Source organism: Entelurus aequoreus, linkage group LG10, assembly GCF_033978785.1.
Source record: "Entelurus aequoreus isolate RoL-2023_Sb linkage group LG10, RoL_Eaeq_v1.1, whole genome shotgun sequence".
Lineage (NCBI taxonomy): Eukaryota > Metazoa > Chordata > Actinopteri > Syngnathiformes > Syngnathidae > Entelurus > Entelurus aequoreus.
Genome location: NC_084740.1, coordinates 40,262,910 through 40,285,367, shown reverse-complemented (window position 1 = coordinate 40,285,367; position 22,458 = coordinate 40,262,910). Strand labels below are relative to the sequence as shown.

The 22,458-nt window shown below is 44.0% G+C and overlaps 1 protein-coding gene across 1 annotated transcript in view; it reads left to right on the top strand.

The window, feature by feature from the left end:
• cdon (cell adhesion associated, oncogene regulated) overlaps nt 1-22,458 on the top strand; it is a 213,580-nt gene that overhangs the window by 54,393 nt on the left and 136,729 nt on the right. Inside the window, exon 3 of the mRNA XM_062060861.1 lies at nt 2,461-2,629. The gene's annotated coding sequence lies outside the window, so the exon portion shown is untranslated. The remainder of the gene's footprint in view (nt 1-2,460; nt 2,630-22,458) is intronic.

Below are 22,458 nucleotides of genomic sequence, written 5' to 3'. Positions count from 1 at the left end.
TATATTAGGGATGTCCGATAATGGCTTTTTTGCCGATATCCGATATTCCGATATTGTCCACAGTCGTGGAATTAACACATTATTATGCCTAATTTGGACAACCAGGTATGGTGAAGATAAGGTCCTTTTTTTAAAAATTAATAAAATAAGATAAATAAATTAAAAATATTTTCTTAAATAAAAAAGAAAGTAAAACAATATAAAAACAGTTACATAGAAACTAGTAATGAATGAAAATGAGTAAAATTAAGTGTTAAAGGTTAGTACTATTAGTTGAGCAGCAGCACGCACAATCATGTGTGCTTACGGACTGTATCCCTTGCAGACTGTATTGATATATATTGATATATAATGTAGGAACCAGAATATTAATAACACAAAGAAACAACCCTTTTGTGTGAATGAGTGTAAATGGGGGAGGGAGGTTTTTTGGGTTAGTGCACTAATTGTAAGTGTATCTTGGGTTTTTTATGTTGATTTAATCAAAAAATTTAAAAAATAAAAAAACGATACCGATGATAAAAAAAAAAAGGATACCGATAATTTCCGATATTGCATTTTAAACTATTTATCGGCCGATAATATCGAAATAAAAATAATACGTATATTGTTGGCATTTTTATTATTGAAAATAATAGATGAAAATAATAGATGAAAATAATATATAAAAATAACACAGGTCCTCTTTTAACATTTTTATGACTGAAAGTAATATATGAAAATGTATAAAAAAATAATACATTACTTATTTTTAACATTTAATGACTGAAAATCATAGATGAAAAATTATAAATTACTTATTGTTAACATTATTATGAATGCATATAATAGATTAAAATAATACATAAATACATTATTTAAAAAAAATTAAGACTGAAAATAATAGATTAAAATAATATATAAAAACAATACATGACTTATTTTTTTTTAACATTTTATGACTAAAGAATAATATATGAAAATAATAAATAATAAATCAAAATAATACATGACTTATTTTGAACATTTCATGTCTGAAAATAATAGATGAAAATAATAAAATAAAATAAAATACATCATCTATTTTTAACATTTAACGACTGAAAATAATAGATGTTAATGAAAAAAAATAGATTACATATTTTAAAAAAATTTTATAACTGAAAATAATATATGAATATGTATAAAAATAATACATTATTTATTTTTAACATTTAATGACTGAAAATAATAAATGAAAAATAATAAATTACTTATTGTTAACATTATTATGAATGAAAATAATAAATACAAATAATGATAAATAATAAATGATAAATGGGTTGTACTTGTATAGCGCTTTTCTACCTTCAAGGTACTCAAAGCGCTTTGACAGTATTTCCACATTCACCCATTCACACACACATTCACACACTGATGGTGGGAGCTGCCATGCAAGGCGCTAACCAGCAGCCATCAGGAGCAAGGGTGAAGTGTCTTGCCCAAGGACACAACGGACGTGACTAGGATGGTAGAAGGTGGGGATTGAACCGCAGTAACCAGCAACCCTCCGATTGCTGGCACGGCCACTCTACTAACTTCGCCACGCCGTCCCTAATAATAAATGACTTATTTAAAAAAAAAATATGACCGAAAATAATAGATGAAAATAATATATAAAAACATTACATGACTTATTTTTCAAAATTTTATGACTAAAGAATAATATATGAAAATAATAAATAATAAATCTAAATAATACATGACTTATTTTGAACATTTAATGACTGAAAATAATAGATGTAAATTAAAAAAATACATGACTTATTTTTAAACATTTTTATGACTGAAAATAATAGATGAAAATAATAAATAAATAAAATACATGACCTATTTTTAACATTTAATGACTGAAAATAATAGATGTAAATAAAAAATAATATATTACTTATTTTGAAACATTTTAATGACTGAAAATAATAGATGAAAATAACATATAAAAATAATACATGACTTATTTTTTTAACATATAATGACTGAAAATAATAGATGTAAATAAAAATAATAAATGACTTATTTTTAAACACTTTTACGACTGAAAATAATAGATGAAAATAACATATAAAAATAATACATTACTTATTTTTTAACATATAATGACTGAAAATAATAGATGAAAATAATATATAAAAATAATACATGACTTATTATTATGACTGACACACTTTTGGGTCCTCAGGAGCCATTAATTTGTCTATTTGGAACATCAATAAGACAAATGACTGGGAAGTTAACAGTTTTTGTTGTGTTGTTGATTAATAGTTTTTTTATTGCTCCTAAAAAACAAAAATCTTCATTAAGCTCCCACAAAACCAGGAGTAATGGGTCCATGTGTGTGCTGATTGTGTAGCGTCTGTGCAGATAAGAAGCTGGCGTTGACACGGCGACATGATCCGCTATCAGGGCCACAAAGCGTAATTGCACTACTTTGTCTCCCCACAGAAGATTTGTTATCTGGAAAATACTGCTTGGCCCGTCCTGCATCTGGAGCGCCGTTCTCTTGCCGACATGTGCTTTGAGAAGCCAGCGAAGACATCTGAAGGAGATAAGAAATGCAAACTGCAGGCCAACTCCACCCGGGGCCAAGCCAAACGACCAGCGTCAGCCAAAGGTCAGAGCTTTTTAAGTTCCCTGATTTACTTTCCTGTTTGTGCACAAGCAAACACATGAAGCCATCACACGCGTCTGCTGGAGAAACGTCTTAACTCCACCTTTGTATTGCCATCGAACGCAAACGTATCAGGTTGTCAAGGCTTGTTTTGATCTTTATTGGTTGGGTTGTCTGTTTTTGAAGTCGGTTTTATGAAAAAAATGAAAAAAACTCATATCCACAGCTCCCCAATGCTAATGGTACAGTCATTTCCTTATTTTTCATAAACACATCAGTAGCAAGCTAGCATATGAACATTGGTAGCATTCTAGCATATGAACATCTGTAGTATGCAAGCATATGAACATTGGTAGCATTATAGTATATGAACATCTGTAGTATGCTAGCATATGAACATTGGTAGCATTCTAGCATATGAACATCTGTAGTATGCTAGCATATGAACATCTGTAGTATGCTAGCATATGAACATTTGTAGCATTCTAGCATATGAACATTTGTAGCATTCTAGCATATGAACATTTGTAGCATTCTAGCATATGAACATTTGTAGTAGGCTAGCATATGAACATCTGTAGTATGCTAGCATATGAACATCTGTAGTATGCTAGCATATGACCATTTGTAGCATTCTAGCATATGAACATTTATAGCATTCTAGCATATGAACATTTTTAGTATGCAAGCATATGAACATTTGTAGCATTCTAGCATATGAACATCTGTAGTACGCTAGCATATGAACATTTGTAGCATTCTAGCATATAAACATTTGTAGCATTCTAGCATATGAACATTTTTAGTATGCAAGCATATGAACATTTGTAGCATTCTAGCATATGAACATTTGTAGCATTCTATCATATGAACATTTGTAGCATTCTAATATATGCACATCTGTAGCATGGTAGCATATGAACATTTGTAGCATTCTAGCATATGAACATTTGTAGCATTCTAGCATATGAACATTTGTAGCATTCTAGCATATGAACATTTGTAGCATTCTAGCATATGAACATGTGTAGTATGCTAGCATATGAACATGTGTAGTATTCTAGCATATGTACATGTATAGTATTCTAGCATATGAACATTTGTAGCATTCTAGCATATGAACATCTGTAGTATGCTAGCATATGAACATTTGTAGCATTCTAGCATATGAACATTTATAGCATTCTAGCATATGAACATTTTTAGTATGCAAGCATATGAACATTTGTAGCATTCTAGCATATGAACATCTGTAGTATGCTAGCATATGAACATTTGTAGCATTCTAGCATATAAACATTTGTAGCATTCTAGCATATGAACATTTTTAGTATGCAAGCATATGAACATTTGTAGCATTCTAGCATATGAACATTTGTAGCATTCTAGCATATGAACATTTTTAGTATGCAAGCATATGAACATTTGTAGCATTCTAGCATATGAACATTTGTAGCATTCTATCATATGAACATTTGTAGCATTCTAGCATATGCACATCTGTAGCATGGTAGCATATGAACATTTGTAGCATTCTAGCATATGAACATTTGTAGCATTCTCGCATATGAACATTTGTAGCATTCTAGCATATGAACATTTGTAGCATTCTAGCATATGAACATGTGTAGTATGCTAGCATATGAACATCTGTAGTATGCTAGCATATGAACATGTGTAGTATTCTAGCATATGAACATGTGTAGTATTCTAGCATATGAACATTTGTAGCATTCTAGCATATGAACATCTGTAGTATGCTAGCATATGAACATTTGTAGCATTCTAGCATATGAACATTTGTAGCATTCTAGCATATGAACATTTTTAGTAGCACACAAAAAAGCCCATTTAATTAAAAAAAACGGTAATATGGTCTTACCTTTACTTATAAATGAAGTGCATGCGCCGCTCCTTCTGAACAAAAGCATCGATAACTTGTTTATAGAAGTCTTCCTTATCTTTCTTCAGTTTTAAAAGTCTCTCCGTCTCGATGGAGATCTTCCTTTAATTATTACCTCCTGCTTCGATTGAAAGTCCAGTTTAGAAAACTGTTTTATTTTAGATATGTAATCGTCCATGTTAAAAGTCCAGGCGAGAGGAAAAAATAAACGATCGCTGCTAACTGTTGCTGCTTGTTGTCACTTATTCTGCAGCCGAGTAGTCGCAAGAATGATCTCTGGGATCACTAGCGCCCTCTACCACCAGGAGGCGGGATTACTGCGAGCCTCACCCAGTGCGTCTTTGCAGCCGTTTTATGATTGCTCAGCACAAGAAATACGTTACACACATACAGTTGTTGACAAAATACACTGTACATTATATACCTCAGCTAACTAAACTATGGAAATGTATAATATAATTCATATAGCAATACGGTCTCACTGCACAGCAGGCCAGCAGTTAGCCGAGTCATTGCGCAATCCATGGTGAGTTAACTGGCTGCTGACTCACCGCAAGTCTCTTCTCGGTATTTGAACGGCAAATGTGAAAATTCAGCGATTTTGAATAAAAATGATCTAAAACTGGTGAAGTTAAATGGAAAATAACTTTATAGTATAATCACTGGATACATATAACAATTTAATTAATTGTTTTTCTTTTTACATTTTTTTTCTTTCCATGATGGCACGTGAGGCCCCGCCTCACCTGCCTCCCCTGACTGCACGTCACTGGTAGGTAGTGTAGGTCGTGTAGGTAGTGTAGGTAGTGTAGGTCGTGTAGGTAGTGTAGGTAGTGTAGGTCGTGTAGGTAGTGTAGGTAGTGTAGGTCGTGTAGGTAGTGTAGGTAGTGTAGGTAGTGTAGGTCGTGTAGGTAGTGTAGGTAGCGTAGGTCGTGTAGGTAGTGTAGGTAGCGTAGGTCGTGTAGGTAGTGTAGGTCGTGTAGGTAGTGTAGGTAGTGTAGGTAGTGTAGGTCGTGTAGGTAGTGTAGGTAGCGTAGGTCGTGTAGGTAGTGTAGGTAGTGTAGGTCGTGTAGGTAGTGTAGGTAGTGTAGGTAGTGTAGGTCGTGTAGGTAGGTAGGTCGTGTAGGTCGTGTAGGTAGTGTAGGTCGTGTAGGTAGTGTAGGTAGTGTAGGTCATGTAGGTCGTGTAGGTGTGTAGGTAGTGTAGGTCATGTAGGTCGTGTAGGTAGGTAGGTCGTGTAGGTCGTGTAGGTCGTGTAGGTAGTGTAGGTAGTGTAGGTTGTGTAGGTCGTGTAGGTAGGTAGGTCGTGTAGGTCGTGTAGGTAGTGTAGGTCGTGTAGGTCGTGTAGGTCGTGTAGGTCGTGTAGGTAGTGTAGGTCATGTAGGTCGTGTAGGTCGTGTAGGTAGTGTAGGTCGTGTAGGTAGTGTAGGTAGTGTAGGTCGTGTAGGTAGGTAGGTCGTGTAGGTAGTGTAGGTCGTGTAGGTAGGTAGGACGTGTAGGTCGTGTAGGTAGTGTAGGTCGTGTAGGTAGGTAGGTCGTGTAGGTCGTGTAGGTAGGTAGGTCGTGTAGGTCGTGTAGGTAGGTAGGTCGTGTAGGTCGTGTAGGTAGGTAGGTCGTGTAGGTAGTGTAGGTCGTGTAGGTAGTGTAGGTAGCGTAGGTCGTGTAGGTAGCGTAGGTCGTGTAGGTAGCGTAGGTAGTGTAGGTCGTGTAGGTAGCGTAGGTCGTGTAGGTAGTGTAGGTAGCGTAGGTAGTGTAGGTAGCGTAGGTCGTGTAGGTCATGTAGGTAGTGTAGGTAGCGTAGGTCGTGTAGGTAGTGTAGGTCGTGTAGGTAGTGTAGGAAGTGTAGGTAGCGTAGGTCGTGTAGGTAGTGTAGGTCGTGTAGGTAGCGTAGGTCGTGTAGGTCGTGTAGGTAGGTAGGTCGTGTAGGTCGTGTAGGTCGTGTAGGTAGTGTAGGTCGTGTAGGTCATGTAGGTAGGTAGGTAGTGTAGGTCGTGTAGGTCGTGTAGGTTGTGTAGGTAGGTAGGTAGTGTAGGTCGTGTAGGTAGGTAGGACGTGTAGGTCGTGTAGGTAGGTAGGTCGTGTAGGTAGTGTAGGTCGTGTAGGTAGGTAGGTCGTGTAGGTATGTAGGTCGTGTAGGTCGTGTAGGTAGGTAGGTCGTGTAGGTCGTGTAGGTAGGTAGGTCGTGTAGGTCGTGTAGGTCGTGTAGGTCGTGTAGGTCGTGTAGGTAGCGTAGGTAGCGTAGGTAGCGTAGGTCGTGTAGGTAGCGTAGGTAGTGTAGGTCGTGTAGGTAGTGTAGGTAGTGTAGGTCGTGTAGGTCGTGTAGGTCGTGTAGGTAGTGTAGGTCGTGTAGGTAGGTAGGTCGTGTAGGTCGTGTAGGTAGGTAGGTCGTGTAGGTCGTGTAGGTCGTGTAGGTAGTGTAGGTAGTGTAGGTAGTGTAGGTCGTGTAGGTAGGTAGGTAGTGTAGGTAGTGTAGGTCGTGTAGGTAGGTAGGTCGTGTAGGTCGTGTAGGTAGGTAGGTAGTGTAGGTCGTGTAGGTCGTGTAGGTAGTGTAGGTAGTGTAGGTCGTGTAGGTCGTGTAGGTAGTGTAGGTAGTGTAGGTCGTGTAGGTCGTGTAGGTAGGTAGGACGTGTAGGTCGTGTAGGTCGTGTAGGTAGTGTAGGTCGTGTAGGTAGGTAGGTCGTGTAGGTCGTGTAGGTAGGTAGGTCGTGTAGGTCGTGTAGGTAGTGTAGGTCGTGTAGGTAGTGTAGGTAGCGTAGGTCGTGTAGGTAGCGTAGGTCGTGTAGGTAGCGTAGGTAGTGTAGGTCGTGTGGGTAGTGTAGGTCGTGTAGGTAGTGTAGGTAGCGTAGGTAGCGTAGGTCGTGTAGGTCGTGTAGGTTGTGTAGGTCGTGTAGGTAGTGTAGGTAGCGTAGGTAGTGTAGGTAGCGTAGGTCGTGTAGGTCATGTAGGTAGTGTAGGTCGTGTAGGTCGAGTAGGTCGTGTAGGTAGCGTAGGTCGTGTAGGTAGTGTAGGTAGTGTAGGTAGTGTAGGTCGTGTAGGTAGCGTAGGTCGTGTAGGTAGCGTAGGTCGTGTAGGTAGCGTAGGTCGTGTAGGTAGTGTAGGTCGTGTAGGTAGGTAGGTCGTGTAGGTCGTGTAGGTAGTGTAGGTCGTGTAGATCATGTAGGTAGGTAGGTAGTGTAGGTCGTGTAGGTCGTGTAGGTAGGTAGGACGTGTAGGTCGTGTAGGTCGTGTAGGTAGTGTAGGTCGTGTAGGTAGGTAGTTCGTGTAGGTCGTGTAGGTAGGTAGGTCGTGTAGGTCGTGTAGGTAGGTAGGTCGTGTAGGTAGGTAGGTCGTGTAGGTTGTGTAGGTAGTGTAGGTCGTGTAGGTAGTGTAGGTAGCGTAGGTCGTGTAGGTAGCGTAGGTCGTGTAGGTAGCGTAGCTAGTGTAGGTCGTGTAGGTCGTGTAGGTAGGTAGGACGTGTAGGTCGTGTAGGTCGTGTAGGTAGTGTAGGTCGTGTAGGTCGTGTAGGTAGGTAGGTCGTGTAGGTAGGTAGGTCGTGTAGGTCATGTAGGTAGGTAGGTCGTGTAGGTCGTGTAGGTCGTGTAGGTAGGTAGGTCGTGTAGGTCGTGTAGGTCGTGTAGGTAGTGTAGGTAGTGTAGGTAGTGTAGGTAGCGTAGGTCGTGTAGGTAGCGTAGGTCGTGTAGGTCGTGTAGCTCGTGTAGGTAGTGTAGGTTGTGTAGGTTGTGTAGGTCGTGTAGGTAGTGTAGGTAGCGTAGGTAGTGTAGGTCATGTAGGTCATGTAGGTCGTGTAGATCGAGTAGGTCGTGTAGGTAGCGTAGGTCGTGTAGGTAGTGTAGGTAGTGTAGGTCGTGTAGATAGCGTAGGTCGTGTAGGTAGCGTAGGTCGTGTAGGTAGTGTAGGTCGTGTAGGTAGGTAGGTCGTGTAGGTAGTGTAGGTCGTGTAGGCAGTGTAGGTCGTGTAGGTCATGTAAGTAGGTAGGTAGTGTAGGTAGTGTAGGTCGTGTAGGTCGTGTAGGTCGTGTAGGTAGGTAGGACGTGTAGGTCGTGTAGGTCGTGTAGGTAGTGTAGGTAGTGTAGGTCGTGTAGGTAGGTAGGTCGTGTAGGTCGTGTAGGTAGGTAGGTCGTGTAGGTAGGTAGGTCGTGTAGGTCGTGTAGGTAGGTAGGTCGTGTAGGTTGTGTAGGTCATGTAGGTCGTGTAGGTAGTGTAGGTCGTGTAGGTAGTGTAGGTAGCGTAGGTCGTGTAGGTAGCGTAGGTCGTGTAGGTAGCGTAGGTAGCGTAGGTAGTGTAGGTCGTGTAGGTAGGTAGGTCGTGTAGGTCGTGTAGGTAGGTAGGTCGTGTAGGTAGTGTAGGTCGTGTAGGTCGTGTAGGTAGGTAGGTCGTGTAGGTCGTGTAGGTAGGTAGGTCGTGTAGGTAGCGTAGGTCGTGTAGGTAGCGTAGCTAGTGTAGGTCGTGTAGGTCGTGTAGGTAGGTAGGACGTGTAGGTCGTGTAGGTCGTGTAGGTAGTGTAGGTCGTGTAGGTCGTGTAGGTAGGTAGGTCGTGTAGGTAGGTAGGTCGTGTAGGTCATGTAGGTAGGTAGGTCGTGTAGGTCGTGTAGGTCGTGTAGGTAGGTAGGTCGTGTAGGTCGTGTAGGTCGTGTAGGTCGTGTAGGTAGTGTAGGTAGTGTAGGTAGTGTAGGTAGCGTAGGTCGTGTAGGTAGCGTAGGTCGTGTAGGTAGTGTAGGTTGTGTAGGTTGTGTAGGTCGTGTAGGTAGTGTAGGTAGCGTAGGTAGTGTAGGTCATGTAGGTCATGTAGGTCGTGTAGATCGAGTAGGTCGTGTAGGTAGCGTAGGTCGTGTAGGTAGTGTAGGTAGTGTAGGTCGTGTAGATAGCGTAGGTCGTGTAGGTAGCGTAGGTCGTGTAGGTAGTGTAGGTCGTGTAGGTAGGTAGGTCGTGTAGGTAGTGTAGGTCGTGTAGGCAGTGTAGGTCGTGTAGGTCATGTAAGTAGGTAGGTAGTGTAGGTAGTGTAGGTCGTGTAGGTCGTGTAGGTCGTGTAGGTCGTGTAGGTAGGTAGGACGTGTAGGTCGTGTAGGTCGTGTAGGTAGTGTAGGTAGTGTAGGTCGTGTAGGTAGGTAGGTCGTGTAGGTCGTGTAGGTAGGTAGGTCGTGTAGGTAGGTAGGTCGTGTAGGTCGTGTAGGTAGGTAGGTCGTGTAGGTTGTGTAGGTCATGTAGGTCGTGTAGGTAGTGTAGGTCGTGTAGGTAGTGTAGGTAGCGTAGGTCGTGTAGGTAGCGTAGGTCGTGTAGGTAGCGTAGGTAGCGTAGGTAGTGTAGGTCGTGTAGGTAGGTAGGTCGTGTAGGTCGTGTAGGTAGGTAGGTCGTGTAGGTAGTGTAGGTCGTGTAGGTCGTGTAGGTCGTGTAGGTCGTGTAGGTAGTGTAGGTCGTGTAGGCCGTGTAGGTCGTGTAGGTCGTGTAGGTTGTGTAGGTAGGTAGGTCGTGTAGGTCGTGTAGGTCGTGTAGGTAGTGTAGGTCGTGTAGGTAGGTAGGTCGTGTAGGTCGTGTAGGTAGGTAGGTCGTGTAGGTTGTGTAGGTCGTGTAGGTAGTGTAGGTAGCGTAGGTCGTGTAGGTAGCGTAGGTCGTGTAGGTAGTGTAGGTAGTGTAGGTAGTGTAGGTCGTGTAGGTAGTGTAGGTAGCGTAGGTCGTGTAGGTAGCGTAGGTCGTGTAGGTCGTGTAGGTAGTGTAGGTAGCGTAGGTCGTGTAGGTAGCGTAGGTCGTGTAGGTAGCGTAGGTAGCGTAGGTCGTGTAGGTAGCGTAGGTCGTGTAGGTAGTGTAGGTAGTGTAGGTAGTGTAGGTCGTGTAGGTAGTGTAGGTAGCGTAGGTCGTGTAGGTAGCGTAGGTCGTGTAGGTCGTGTAGGTAGTGTAGGTAGCGTAGGTCGTGTAGGTAGCGTAGGTCGTGTAGGTAGTGTAGGTAGCGTAGGTCGTGTAGGTAGCGTAGGTCGTGTAGGTAGTGTAGGTAGCGTAGGTCGTGTAGGTAGCGTAGGTCGTGTAGGTAGTGTAGGTAGCGTAGGTCGTGTAGGTAGCGTAGGTCGTGTAGGTAGCGTAGGTAGCGTAGGTAGTGTAGGTCGTGTAGGTAGGTAGGTCGTGTAGGTCGTGTAGGTAGGTAGGTCGTGTAGGTAGTGTAGGTCGTGTAGGTCGTGTAGGTCGTGTAGGTCGTGTAGGTAGTGTAGGTCGTGTAGGCCGTGTAGGTCGTGTAGGTCGTGTAGGTTGTGTAGGTAGGTAGGTCGTGTAGGTCGTGTAGGTCGTGTAGGTAGTGTAGGTCGTGTAGGTAGGTAGGTCGTGTAGGTCGTGTAGGTAGGTAGGTCGTGTAGGTTGTGTAGGTCGTGTAGGTAGTGTAGGTAGCGTAGGTCGTGTAGGTAGCGTAGGTCGTGTAGGTAGTGTAGGTAGTGTAGGTAGTGTAGGTCGTGTAGGTAGTGTAGGTAGCGTAGGTCGTGTAGGTAGCGTAGGTCGTGTAGGTCGTGTAGGTAGTGTAGGTAGTGTAGGTCGTGTAGGTAGGTAGGTCGTGTAGGTAGTGTAGGTCGTGTAGGTAGTGTAGGTCGTGTAGGTAGCGTAGGTAGGTAGGTAGTGTAGGTCGTGTAGGTCGTGTAGGTAGTGTAGGTAGGTAGGTAGTGTAGGTAGTGTAGGTCGTGTAGGTCGTGTAGGTAGGTAGGTCGTGTAGGTAGGTAGGTCGTGTAGGTAGTGTAGGTCGTGTAGGTCGTGTAGGTCGTGTAGGTAGGTAGGTCGTGTAGGTAGGTAGGTCGTGTAGGTAGGTAGGTCGTGTAGGTTGTGTAGGTCATGTAGGTCGTGTAGGTCGTGTAGGTCGTGTAGGTAGTGTAGGTAGCGTAGGTCGTGTAGGTAGCGTAGGTCGTGTAGGTAGCGTAGGTAGCGTAGGTAGAGTAGGTCGTGTAGGTAGGTAGGTCGTGTAGGTCGTGTAGGTAGGTAGGTCGTGTAGGTAGTGTAGGTAGTGTAGGTCGTGTAGGTAGTGTAGGTCGTGTAGGTCGTGTAGGTCGTGTAGGTCGTGTAGGTAGTGTAGGCCGTGTAGGTCGTGTAGGTAGTGTAGGTCGTGCAGGTAGGTAGGTCGTGTAGGTCGTGTAGGTCGTGTAGGTAGTGTAGGTCGTGTAGGTAGGTAGGTCGTGTAGGTCGTGTAGGTAGGTAGGTCGTGTAGGTTGTGTAGGTAGTGTAGGTAGTGTAGGTCGTGTAGGTAGTGTAGGTAGCGTAGGTCGTGTAGGTAGCGTAGGTCGTGTAGGTCGTGTAGGTAGTGTAGGTAGTGTAGGTCGTGTAGGTAGGTAGGTCGTGTAGGTAGTGTAGGTCGTGTAGGTAGTGTAGGTCGTGTAGGTAGCGTAGGTAGGTAGGTAGTGTAGGTCGTGTAGGTAGTGTAAGTAGTGTAGGTCGTGTAGGTAGGTAGGTAGTGTAGGTAGTGTAGGTCGTGTAGGTCGTGTAGGTAGGTAGGTCGTGTAGGTAGGTAGGTCGTGTAGGTAGTGTAGGTCGTGTAGGTCGTGTAGGTAGTGTAGGTCGTGTAGGTAGGTAGGTCGTGTAGGTAGGTAGGTCGTGTAGGTAGTGTAGGTCGTGTAGGTCGTGTAGGTAGTGTAGGTCGTGTAGGTAGTGTAGGTAGTGTAGGTAGTGTAGGTCGTGTAGGTCGTGTAGGTAGGTAGGTCGTGTAGGTCGTGTAGGTAGGTAGGTCGTGTAGGTAGATAGGTTGTGTAGGTCGTGTAGGTAGTGTAGGTAGTGTAGGTAGTGTAGGTCGTGTAGGTAGTGTAGGTAGTGTAGGTCGTGTAGGTCGTGTAGGTAGTGTAGGTCGTGTAGGTCGTGTAGGTAGGTAGGTCGTGTAGGTCGTGTAGGTAGGTAGGTCGTGTAGATAGGTAGGTCGTGTAGGTAGTGTAGGTCGTGTAGGTAGGTAGGTCGTGTAGGTCGTGTAGGTAGGTAGGTCGTGTAGGTCGTGTAGGTAGGTAGGTCGTGTAGGTAGTGTAGGTCGTGTAGGTAGGTAGGTCATGTAGGTCGTGTAGGTAGGTAGGTCGTGTATGTCGTGTAGGTAGGTAGGTCGTGTAGGTAGTGTAGGTCGTGTAGGTCGTGTAGGTAGTGTAGGTCGTGTAGGTAGGTAGGTCGTGTAGGTAGGTAGGTCGTGTAGGTAGTGTAGGTCGTGTAGGTCGTGTAGGTAGTGTAGGTCGTGTAGGTAGTGTAGGTAGTGTAGGTAGTGTAGGTCGTGTAGGTCGTGTAGGTAGGTAGGTCGTGTAGGTCGTGTAGGTAGGTAGGTCGTGTAGGTAGATAGGTTGTGTAGGTCGTGTAGGTAGTGTAGGTAGTGTAGGTAGTGTAGGTCGTGTAGGTAGTGTAGGTAGTGTAGGTCGTGTAGGTCGTGTAGGTAGTGTAGGTCGTGTAGGTCGTGTAGGTAGGTAGGTCGTGTAGGTCGTGTAGGTAGGTAGGTCGTGTAGATAGGTAGGTCGTGTAGGTAGTGTAGGTCGTGTAGGTAGGTAGGTCGTGTAGGTCGTGTAGGTAGGTAGGTCGTGTAGGTCGTGTAGGTAGGTAGGTCGTGTAGGTAGTGTAGGTCGTGTAGGTAGGTAGGTCATGTAGGTCGTGTAGGTAGGTAGGTCGTGTAGGTCGTGTAGGTAGGTAGGTCGTGTATGTCGTGTAGGTAGGTAGGTCGTGTAGGTCGTGTAGGTAGGTAGGTCCTGTAGGTAGTGTAGGTTGTGTAGGTAGGTAGGTCGTGTAGGTCGTGTAGGTAGGTAGGTCGTGTAGGTCGTGTAGGTAGGTAGGTCGTGTAGGTAGGTAGGTATGTAGGTAGATGAAAACAATGAAATATGAAATTCCTCGTCCGACTCCAGCTGACATCCTGAGAGATTTAAGTTCTGCTGACTCTTGTTTTGTCCAAAAGACAAAAACCAGATGAAGTTCTATCACGTCGGTGCTCGTAAAAAATGTTTTATAGAAAAATGGGGCGCCTGTGAGCTGCAGAAACTTCCAGGCATACTTTGGCCCGCTGCCACCTTTAGATGAGGAGCGACTTGACAGAGCCTTGATGGATCCCGGTAGATGTGTTCAAGACTACAGTGGGCATGGTCCCCGTGTGATAAAGACTACAGTAGGCATGTTCAAGACCACTGTAAAAATGTTCAGGTGTTGTCAGGAGCACTGTAGTTGTGTTCAAGACCACAGTATGTTTTTTCAGGGCCACTGTAAGTGTGTTCAGGTGTTTTTAGGACCACAGTTGGTGTGTTCAAGACCACAGAAGGCGTTTTCAGGTGTGTTCAAGACCCCTGTAGGTGTGTTCAGGAGTGTTCAAGACCACTGTAGATGTGTTCAGGAGTGTTCAAGACCCCTGGAGATGTGTTCAGGAGTGTTCAAGACCATGTACGTGTGTTCAGGAGTGTTCAATACCACTGTAGGGGTGTTCAGGAGTGTTCAAGACCACTGTAGGTGTGTTCAGGAGTGTTCAAGACCCCTGCAGGTATGTTAGGGAGTGTTCAAGACCACCCTAGGTGTGTTTAGGAGGGTTCAAGACCACTGTAGGTATGTTCAGGAGTGTTCGAGACCATGTAGGTGTGTTCAGGAGTGTTCAAGACCACTGCGGGTGTGTTCAGGAATGTTCAAGACCACTGTAGGTGTGTTCAGAAATGTTCAAGACCACTGTAGGTGTGTTCAAGAGTGTTTAAGACCACTGCAGGTGTGTTCGGGAGTGTTCAAGGCCCCTGCAGATGTGTTCAGGAGTGTTCAAGACCACTGTAGGTGTGTTCAGGAGTGTTCAAGACCACTGTAGGTGTGTTCAGGAGTGTTCAAGACTACTGTAGGTATGTTCAGGAGTGTTCAAGACCATGCATGTGTGTTCAAGACCACTGTAGGTGTGTTCAGGAATGTTCAAGACCACTGTAGGTGTGTTCAGGAGTGTTCAAGCCCACTGTAGGTATGTTCAGGAGTGTTCAAGACCACTGTAGGCGTGTTCAGGAGTGTTCAAGCCCACTGTAAGTATGTTCAGGAGTGTTCAAGGCCCCTGCAGATGTGTTCAGGAGTGTTCAAGACCCCTGTAGGTATGTTTTGGAGTGTTCAAGACCACTAGAGGTGTGTTTGGGAGTGTTCAAGGCCCCTGCAGATGTGTTCAGGAGTGTTCAAGGCCCCTGCAGATGTGTTCAGGAGTGTTCAAGACCACTGTAGGTGTGTTCAGGAGTGTTCAAGACTACTTTAGCTATGTTCAGGAGTGTTCAAGACCATGTAAGTGTGTTCAAGACCACTGTAGGTGTGTTCAGGAATGTTCAAGACCACTGTAGGTGTGTTCAGGAGTGTTCAAGCCCACTGTAGGTTTGTTCAGGAGTGTTCAAGACCACTGTAGGCGTGTTCAGGAGTGTTCAAGCCCACTGTAAGTATGTTCAGGAGTGTTCAAGGCCCCTGCAGATGTGTTCAGGAGTGTTCAAGACCCCTGCAGGTATGTTTGGGAGTGTTCAAGACCACTAGAGGTGTGTTTTGGAGTGTTCAAGACCACTGTAGATGTGTTCAGGAGTGTTCAAGCCCCCTGGAGATGTGTTCAGGAGTGTTCAAGACCATGTAGATGGATTCGGGAGTGTTCAAGGCCATGTACGTGTGTTCAGGAGTGTTCAAGACCCCTGTAGGTATGTTCGGGAGTGTTCAAGACCACTGTAGATGTGTTCAGGAGTGTTCAAGCCCCATGGAGATGTGTTCAGGAGTGTTCAAGACCATGTAATTGTGTTCAGGAGTGTTCAAGGCCATGTACGTGTGTTCAGGAGTGTTCAAGACCCCTGTAGGTATGTTCGGGAGTGTACAAGACCACTGAAGGTGTGTTCGGGAGTGTTCAAGGCCCCTGCAGATGTGTTCAGGAGTGTCCAAGACTCCTGTAGGTATGTTTGGGAGTGTTCAAGACTCTTGTAGGTGTGTTCAGGAGTGTTCAAAACCCCTGCAGATGTGTTCAAAACCAGCCTCGGGTTGCCCCTCGCCATCTCTGTGACTTTCTCCAGCGTTTGCATGAAACGTCTGCCTGCTTGTGACGCTGCTGAGGCGTGTGATGTAAAGCAGCCACGTGAAGGAATGTGTGACGTGCTGAAATAATCAACACTCCCTGCGTCCGAGGCGGGGGGGTCAAAGGGCAGCGCTTCTTGAGAAGAGTGTTTTATGTGTGCATTGAGGTCCTATGCAGACGTCCTCACACACACACCAAGGGAAATACCACATGAACATTTTAAAGATATTCATATTAACATTGTTCACACCTTGATCCTTACAAGAGTCTATTGGCAGCAAGACACTTTCGCTTTTAATACGGAACCCAGAGAAGGCGGGGACCTAACTGGCCAATAAGAGGAAGGCGGGACAGCAGAAGAAGACATTTAGGCCTGTTCATGTTTGTTCAGGACCAGAGTAGCTGTGTTCAGGACCACAGTAGGTGTGTTCAAGACTGCAGTAGATGTGTTCAAGACCGGAGTATGTGTGTTCAAGACCACAGTATGTGTGTTCAAGGCCACAGTAGTTGCGTTCAAGACCACAGTAGTTGCGTTCAAGACCACAGTAGTTGCGTTCAAGACCACAGTAGGCATGTCCAGGACCAGAATAGGTGTGTTTAAGACTACAGTAGATGTGTTCAAGACCACAATAGGTGTGTTCAGGACCACAGTAGGTGTGTTCAGGGCCATAGTAGTTGCGTTCAGGACCAGAGTAGGTGTGTTCAGAACCAGAGTAGGTGCGTTCAGGGCCACAGTAGGTGTGTTCAGGACCAGAGTAGGTGTGTTCAGGACCAGAGTAGGTGTGTTCAGGACCAGAGTAGGTGTGTTTAAGACTACAGTAGATGTGTTCAAGACCACAATAGGTGTGTTCAGGGCCACAGTAGGTGTGTTTAAGACTACAGTAGATGTGTTCAAGACCACAATAGGTGTGTTCAGGGCCACAGTAGGTGTGTTTAAGACTACAGTAGATGTGTTCAAGACTACAATAGGTGTGTTCAGGGCCACAGTAGGTGTGTTCACGGCCATAGTAGTTGCGTTCAAGACCACAGTAGGTGTGTTCAGGACCATAGTAGGCATGTTCAGGGCCACAGTAGGTGCATTCAGGACCAGAGTAGGTGTGTTCAGGTCCACAGTAGGTGTGTTCAGGACCAGAGTAGGTGTGTTCAGGGCCATAGTAGTTGCGTTCAAGACCACAGTAGGTGTGTTCAGGGCCAGAGTATGTGTGTTCAGGGCCACAGTAGGTGCATTCAGAACCAGAGTAGGTGTGTTCAGGGCCACAGTAGGTGTGTTCAGGACCAGAGTAGGTGTGTTCAGGGCCACAGTAGGTGTGTTTAAGACTACAGTAGATGTGTTCAAGACCACAATAGGTGTGTTCAGGGCCACAGTAGGTGTGTTTAAGACTACAGTAGATGTGTTCAAGACCACAATAGGTGTGTTCAGGGCCACAGTAGATGTGTTCATGGCCACAGTAGGTGCGTTCAGGACCACAGTAGGTGTGTTCAGGACCAGAGTAGGTGTGTTCAGGGCCATAGTAGTTGCGTTCAAAACTACAGTAAGTGTGTTCAGGGCCACAGTAGATGTGTTCAGGGCCATAGTAGTTGCGTTCAAGACCACAGTAGGTCTGTTCAGGACCCTAGTAGGTGTGTTCAGGACCATAGTAGGCATGTTCATGGCCACAGTAGGTGTGTTCAGGACCAGAGTAGGTGTGTTCAGGGCCATAGTAGTTGCGTTCAAGACTACAGTAAGTGTGTTCAGGGCCACAGTAGGTGTGTTCAAGACCACAGTAGGCATGTTCAGGACCAGAGCAGGTGTGTTCAGGGCCACAGTAGGTGTGTTTAAGACTACAGTAGATGTGTTCAAGACCACAATAGGTGTGTTCAGGGCCACAGTAGGTGTGTTCAGGGCCATAGTAGTTGCGTTCAAGACCACAGTAGGTGTGTTCAGGACCAGAGTAGGTGTGTTCAGGACCAGAGTAGGTGTGTTCAGGGCCACAGTAGATGTGTTCAAGACCACAGTAGGCATGTTCAGGACCAGAGTAGGTGTGTTCAGGGCCACAGTAGGTGTGTTCAGGACCAGAGTAGGTGTGTTCAGGACCAGAGTAGGTGTGTTCAGGGCCATAGTAGTTGCGTTCAAGACTACAGTAAGTGTGTTCAGGGCCACAGTAGGTGTGTTCAAGACCACAGTAGGCATGTTCAGGACCAGAGCAGGTGTGTTCAGGGCCACAGTAGGTGTGTTTAAGACTACAGTAGATGTGTTCAAGACCACAATAGGTGTGTTCAGGGCCACAGTAGGTGTGTTCAGGGCCATAGTAGTTGCGTTCAAGACCACAGTAGGTGTGTTCAGGACCAGAGTAGGTGTGTTCAGGACCAGAGTAGGTGTGTTCAGGGCCACAGTAGATGTGTTCAAGACCACAGTAAGCGTGTTCAGGACCAGAGTAGGTGTGTTCAGGGCCACAGTAGGTGTGTTCAGGACCAGAGTAGGTGTGTTCAGGGCCACAGTAGGTGTTTCAGGACCAGAGTAGGCATCTTCAGGACCAGAGTAGGTGTGTTTAAGACTACAGTAGATGTGTTCAAGACCACAATAGGTGTGTTCAGGGCCACAGTAGGTGTGTTCAGGGCCATAGTAGTTGCGTTCAAAACCACAGAACGTGTGTTCAGGACCAGAGTAGGTGTGTTCAGGACCAGAGTAGGTGTGTTCAGGGCCACAGTAGATGTGTTCAAGACCACAGTAGATGTGTTCAAGACCACAGTAGGCATGTTCAGGACCAGAGTAAGTATGTTCAGGGCCACAGTAGGTGTTTCAGGACCAGAGTAGGCATGTTCAGGACCAGAGTGGGTGTGTTCAGGGCCACAGTAGGTGTGTTCAGGGCCACAGTAGATGTGTTCAAGACCACAGTAGGTGTGTTCAGGACCAGAGTATGTGTGTTCAGGACCAGAGTATGTGTGTTCAGGGCCACATTAGGTGTGTTCAATACTACAGTAGATGTGTTCAAGACCACAGTAGGCATGTTCAGGACCAGAGTAGGTGTGTTCAAGGCCGCAGTAGTTGCGTTCAAGACCACAGTAGGTGTGTTCAAGACCACAGTTGATGTGTTAAAGACCACAGTAGGCATGTTCAGGACCATAGTAGGTGTGTTAAGGGCCACAGTAGGTGTGTTCAGAGCCACAGTAGTTGCGTTCAAGACCACAGTAGGTGTGTTCAAGACTACAGTAGATATGTTCAAGACTACAGCAGATATGTTCAAGACCACAGTAGGCATGTCCAGGACCAGAGTAGGTGTGTTCAGGTGTTTTCAGGAAGGCCATAAAAAATATTTGTGGGTGTAAAATGAGCTAATGGCCATTTCAAGTTCCTGAGCCACCGTTAGGAAGCCTTTCATAAAAGAAAGACTGGGAGAAAAGTTCCCCAAACCAAGGAGACAAGTTGACACATCTTCTCTCTGTGTGGACGTGGCGTGGGAACGTGTCGTCCCCCGAGCGTGTGACCTCGGCGCCGGACCAGCCAAGAACGCACATCTGTGCCTTGTTTGCGGCGGTCCACGTTGCAACAAAACAAAGCACCTTGTCTCCATACCTCCGTCTGTCCCGCCCGCCCTCGCTCGCAGACCCACGCGGACACACGTGGCGAGGGTCCGCGTCTCATCTTGGTAGCGGCATTCCAGCGGAGCCCCCGCGGGCGGGATGACAGGCTTTCACTTGAAAGGGAGGAGGCATGAAGGGGGGGAGACAGCCAGTCTGAAGAGGATATTAGAAAAATACACCGGAGAACGTCGCCTCTGGCCATTTTGTTTTTTCACTTTCAGGAGCAATTTTGTACCTTCAGAGAGAGAGCGAGGCCGACGGGAGGGGAGGGGAGGGGTCTCGGAATAGTTGAAAAACGGTGGTAATGAAAACCAACTGGCCGTCACTATCCATCCATCCATCCTTCCTCCTTCCCCTGATGATGATGATGATGATGATGATGCATATTAATGGCCGTTTGATGGAGTCCACTTCCTGAAAAACGACACTTTTAGGGATTAGTCGTACTGCTTTTAGTTGTGGTAGTGTCTGGCGGACATCTTGGAATTATGGGTCTACTCAGCAGGGGGCCCCCTCTCTCCCGCCCCACCTAACGACCCCCTGCTTAACCCTTGAGGCCCCCTTCAAAAGATGCACTTTTTACCCCTAGGTCCCGAACGGGTGCCTCCGTAATAAGTGTATGGCAAAATATACTAGGCTGGCCATATTGTGAAATCCCAAAAAGAGGACACATATATGCGTGCCAAGGCCGGGACTAGGTGAACATTTGCCAATGATACTTGAACTTGCTTCATAAATAATATATTTATTTAAATAAAGCATTTTTTCTTCTCTGTTGACAGCAGTGTTGGCGCTAGGAATTTTCAAAATGGGGTCCCAGGGACCCCATCAAGTCATAAAAATGTGGTCCCACAGTAAATTTTTGGGGTCCCACTTTTTTGTAAGCATTTTGAAAACAAATGATAAACGTATGCATTATCCTGTTATATCTCACATTCTATATTGTGTTTTGGAAAAAGGTTGTCATAAACGTTACTTCATTCATTAAAAGAAATAATACAAAAGAAGACAAATGTGTATACATAATGTGTATTCAGTTATAAACATTCATTCACTTTCTTCTTTCCTTCATGGATCTAAACTTTACCACTGCTGGTAGTTTTTTCTATGTTTTTATTTAATAAGTTGTAGTTGTACAGTGTTTCCCATAAACTGCCAAGATACCTGTGGCTATGGGCGTGGCTATGGGCGTGGTCACCATGACATCATCGTGTAATTTGCATAATTTACTACAATGATTTGATTTTCTCTAAAAAGGCTCAAAAAATGTATACTTACTAATTAATAATAACAGTTTTGTTTTAAGCATCCATCCATCCATCCATCCATTTTACAATATAAGTACAACACTTTATGTACATATTTATATACAGATTTGAACAATAAGTTATTCACTGAAATATATTTATTAATTGTGGTTCTTACAAAAAATATATCTTATAAAATATAAAAGCTTAAATGTCTCAAAGCTCTGCCCCTTTAATTAGTGCATATTAAATAATTTAACTTTAGCCTACTACTACAACCATATTATTTACCAGCAACATAAAGTGAAACAGAGGCAGAGGTGTCCTGCCACAGTCAGTAACAAATAAACAGAAAACAGTAGTGGTGGTAGATAGACACAGAGCTTCATCAAACATCTGATCCACTGAACAAAGAGCTCCAAAAATCTTGAACATTAGACTGCCATCAGTTTTACTCCCTACACTTAACCATGTGTTTCCTACTGCCTGCAGACTTTGCACCCTTTGTTATATACACATGTTGTGTTTCTAATATAAATACATTTAATAAAGTCAAATACAAATAAGGCAACAAGAGAAGTATCCTACACTTCTCTTTTGTAAAGTAAATCTGAACAGCCAATATGGGCATCTACATCAACTATATGATTTGCCTGAGAAGCTGGAGAGGACAAAAAAAAAAAAAATATATATATATATATATTTTTTGGATTTTTTTTTTTTTAATTTGTGGAGGACGTAATTCTTTCGTGGCGGGCCGCCACAAATAAATGAATGTGTGGGAAACCCTGGTGTATTTATATCAGTATAAAAGTGTAAAAAGTGTTTAGCTTGGGTCATGAAATGATGATAATGGTGTGCCGGGGCATACATACATTTTATATTTAACGCTTAAATCTCTGGAGTCTACATCAACTTCACGTCTATCCCTCATTTCAAAATGTTTTAGTTTTTTTAATGTTGTTTTTTTCTTTGTTTGTTTTCCGCCCTTTTTTGTCAAACAAAACTATGTTTTTAATGGCAAACACACAAAATATGCAAAATCTTCCACCAAAAATATTTTTCTTCGTGGAATATTTGATGTGAAGTAATGGGAACCTTGGATAGGTCAATAATTCATAATAACATTGATTTTTAATTCAATATTATGTTTTGAGCAATGACCGTTTGAAAGAAAAAAAAACAGCTTTGTTTTATTAGTCGACATTGCAACTTTTTCTAAATGACATTTCACCTTTAAGCTTTTTTATTTCACTTTTGTTATGTTTTTGTTTATTTTAATAGTATTTTTAGAATGTGCCGTGGGCCTTTAAAACATTAGCTGTGGGCCGCAAATGGTAAAAAAAAAAAAAAAAATCTGCGTCCTTTCTGATTTCAATGCGTTAAAAAGACACAAAAAGTGTGTTAACGCCGACACTGCTTGACAGTACAACACTTACACTACCATTCAAAAGTTTGGGGTCACATTGAAATGTCCTTATTTTTGAAAGAAAAGCACTGTACTTTTCAATGAAGATAACTTGAAACTAGTCTTAACTTTAAAGAAATACACTCTATACATTGCTAATGTGGTAAATGACTATTCTAGCTGCAAGTGTCTGGTTTTTGGTGCAATATCTACATAGGTGTATAGAGGCCCATTTCCAGCAACTATCACTCCAGTGTTCTAATGGTACAATGTGTTTGCTCATTGGCTCAGAAGGCTAATTGATGATTAGAAAACCCTTGTGCAATCATGTTCACACATCTGAAAACAGTTTAGCTCGTTACAGAAGCTACAAAACTGACCTTCCTTTGAGCAGATTGAGTTTCTGGAGCATCACATTTGTGGGGTCAATTAAACGCTCAAAAAGAGAACTTTCATCTATAACTCGACAGTCTATTCTTGTTCTTAGAAATGAAGGCTATTCCACAAAATTGTTAAGGTGACCCCAAACTTTTGAACGGTAGTGTATATTCTGTAACATTCACAGTTTTGGAAAAAAGTGCGGAGGTAGAAATATTCAAAATAACCTCTGGGGTTAGGTGGGGTAGGGGGTAGCGGGTAGCGGGGGGTGTATATTGTAGCGTCCCGGTGTGTGTGTGTGTGTGTGTGTGTGTGTGTGTGTGTGTGTGTGTGTGTGTGTGTGTGTGTGTGTGTGTGTGTGTAAAAAAAATC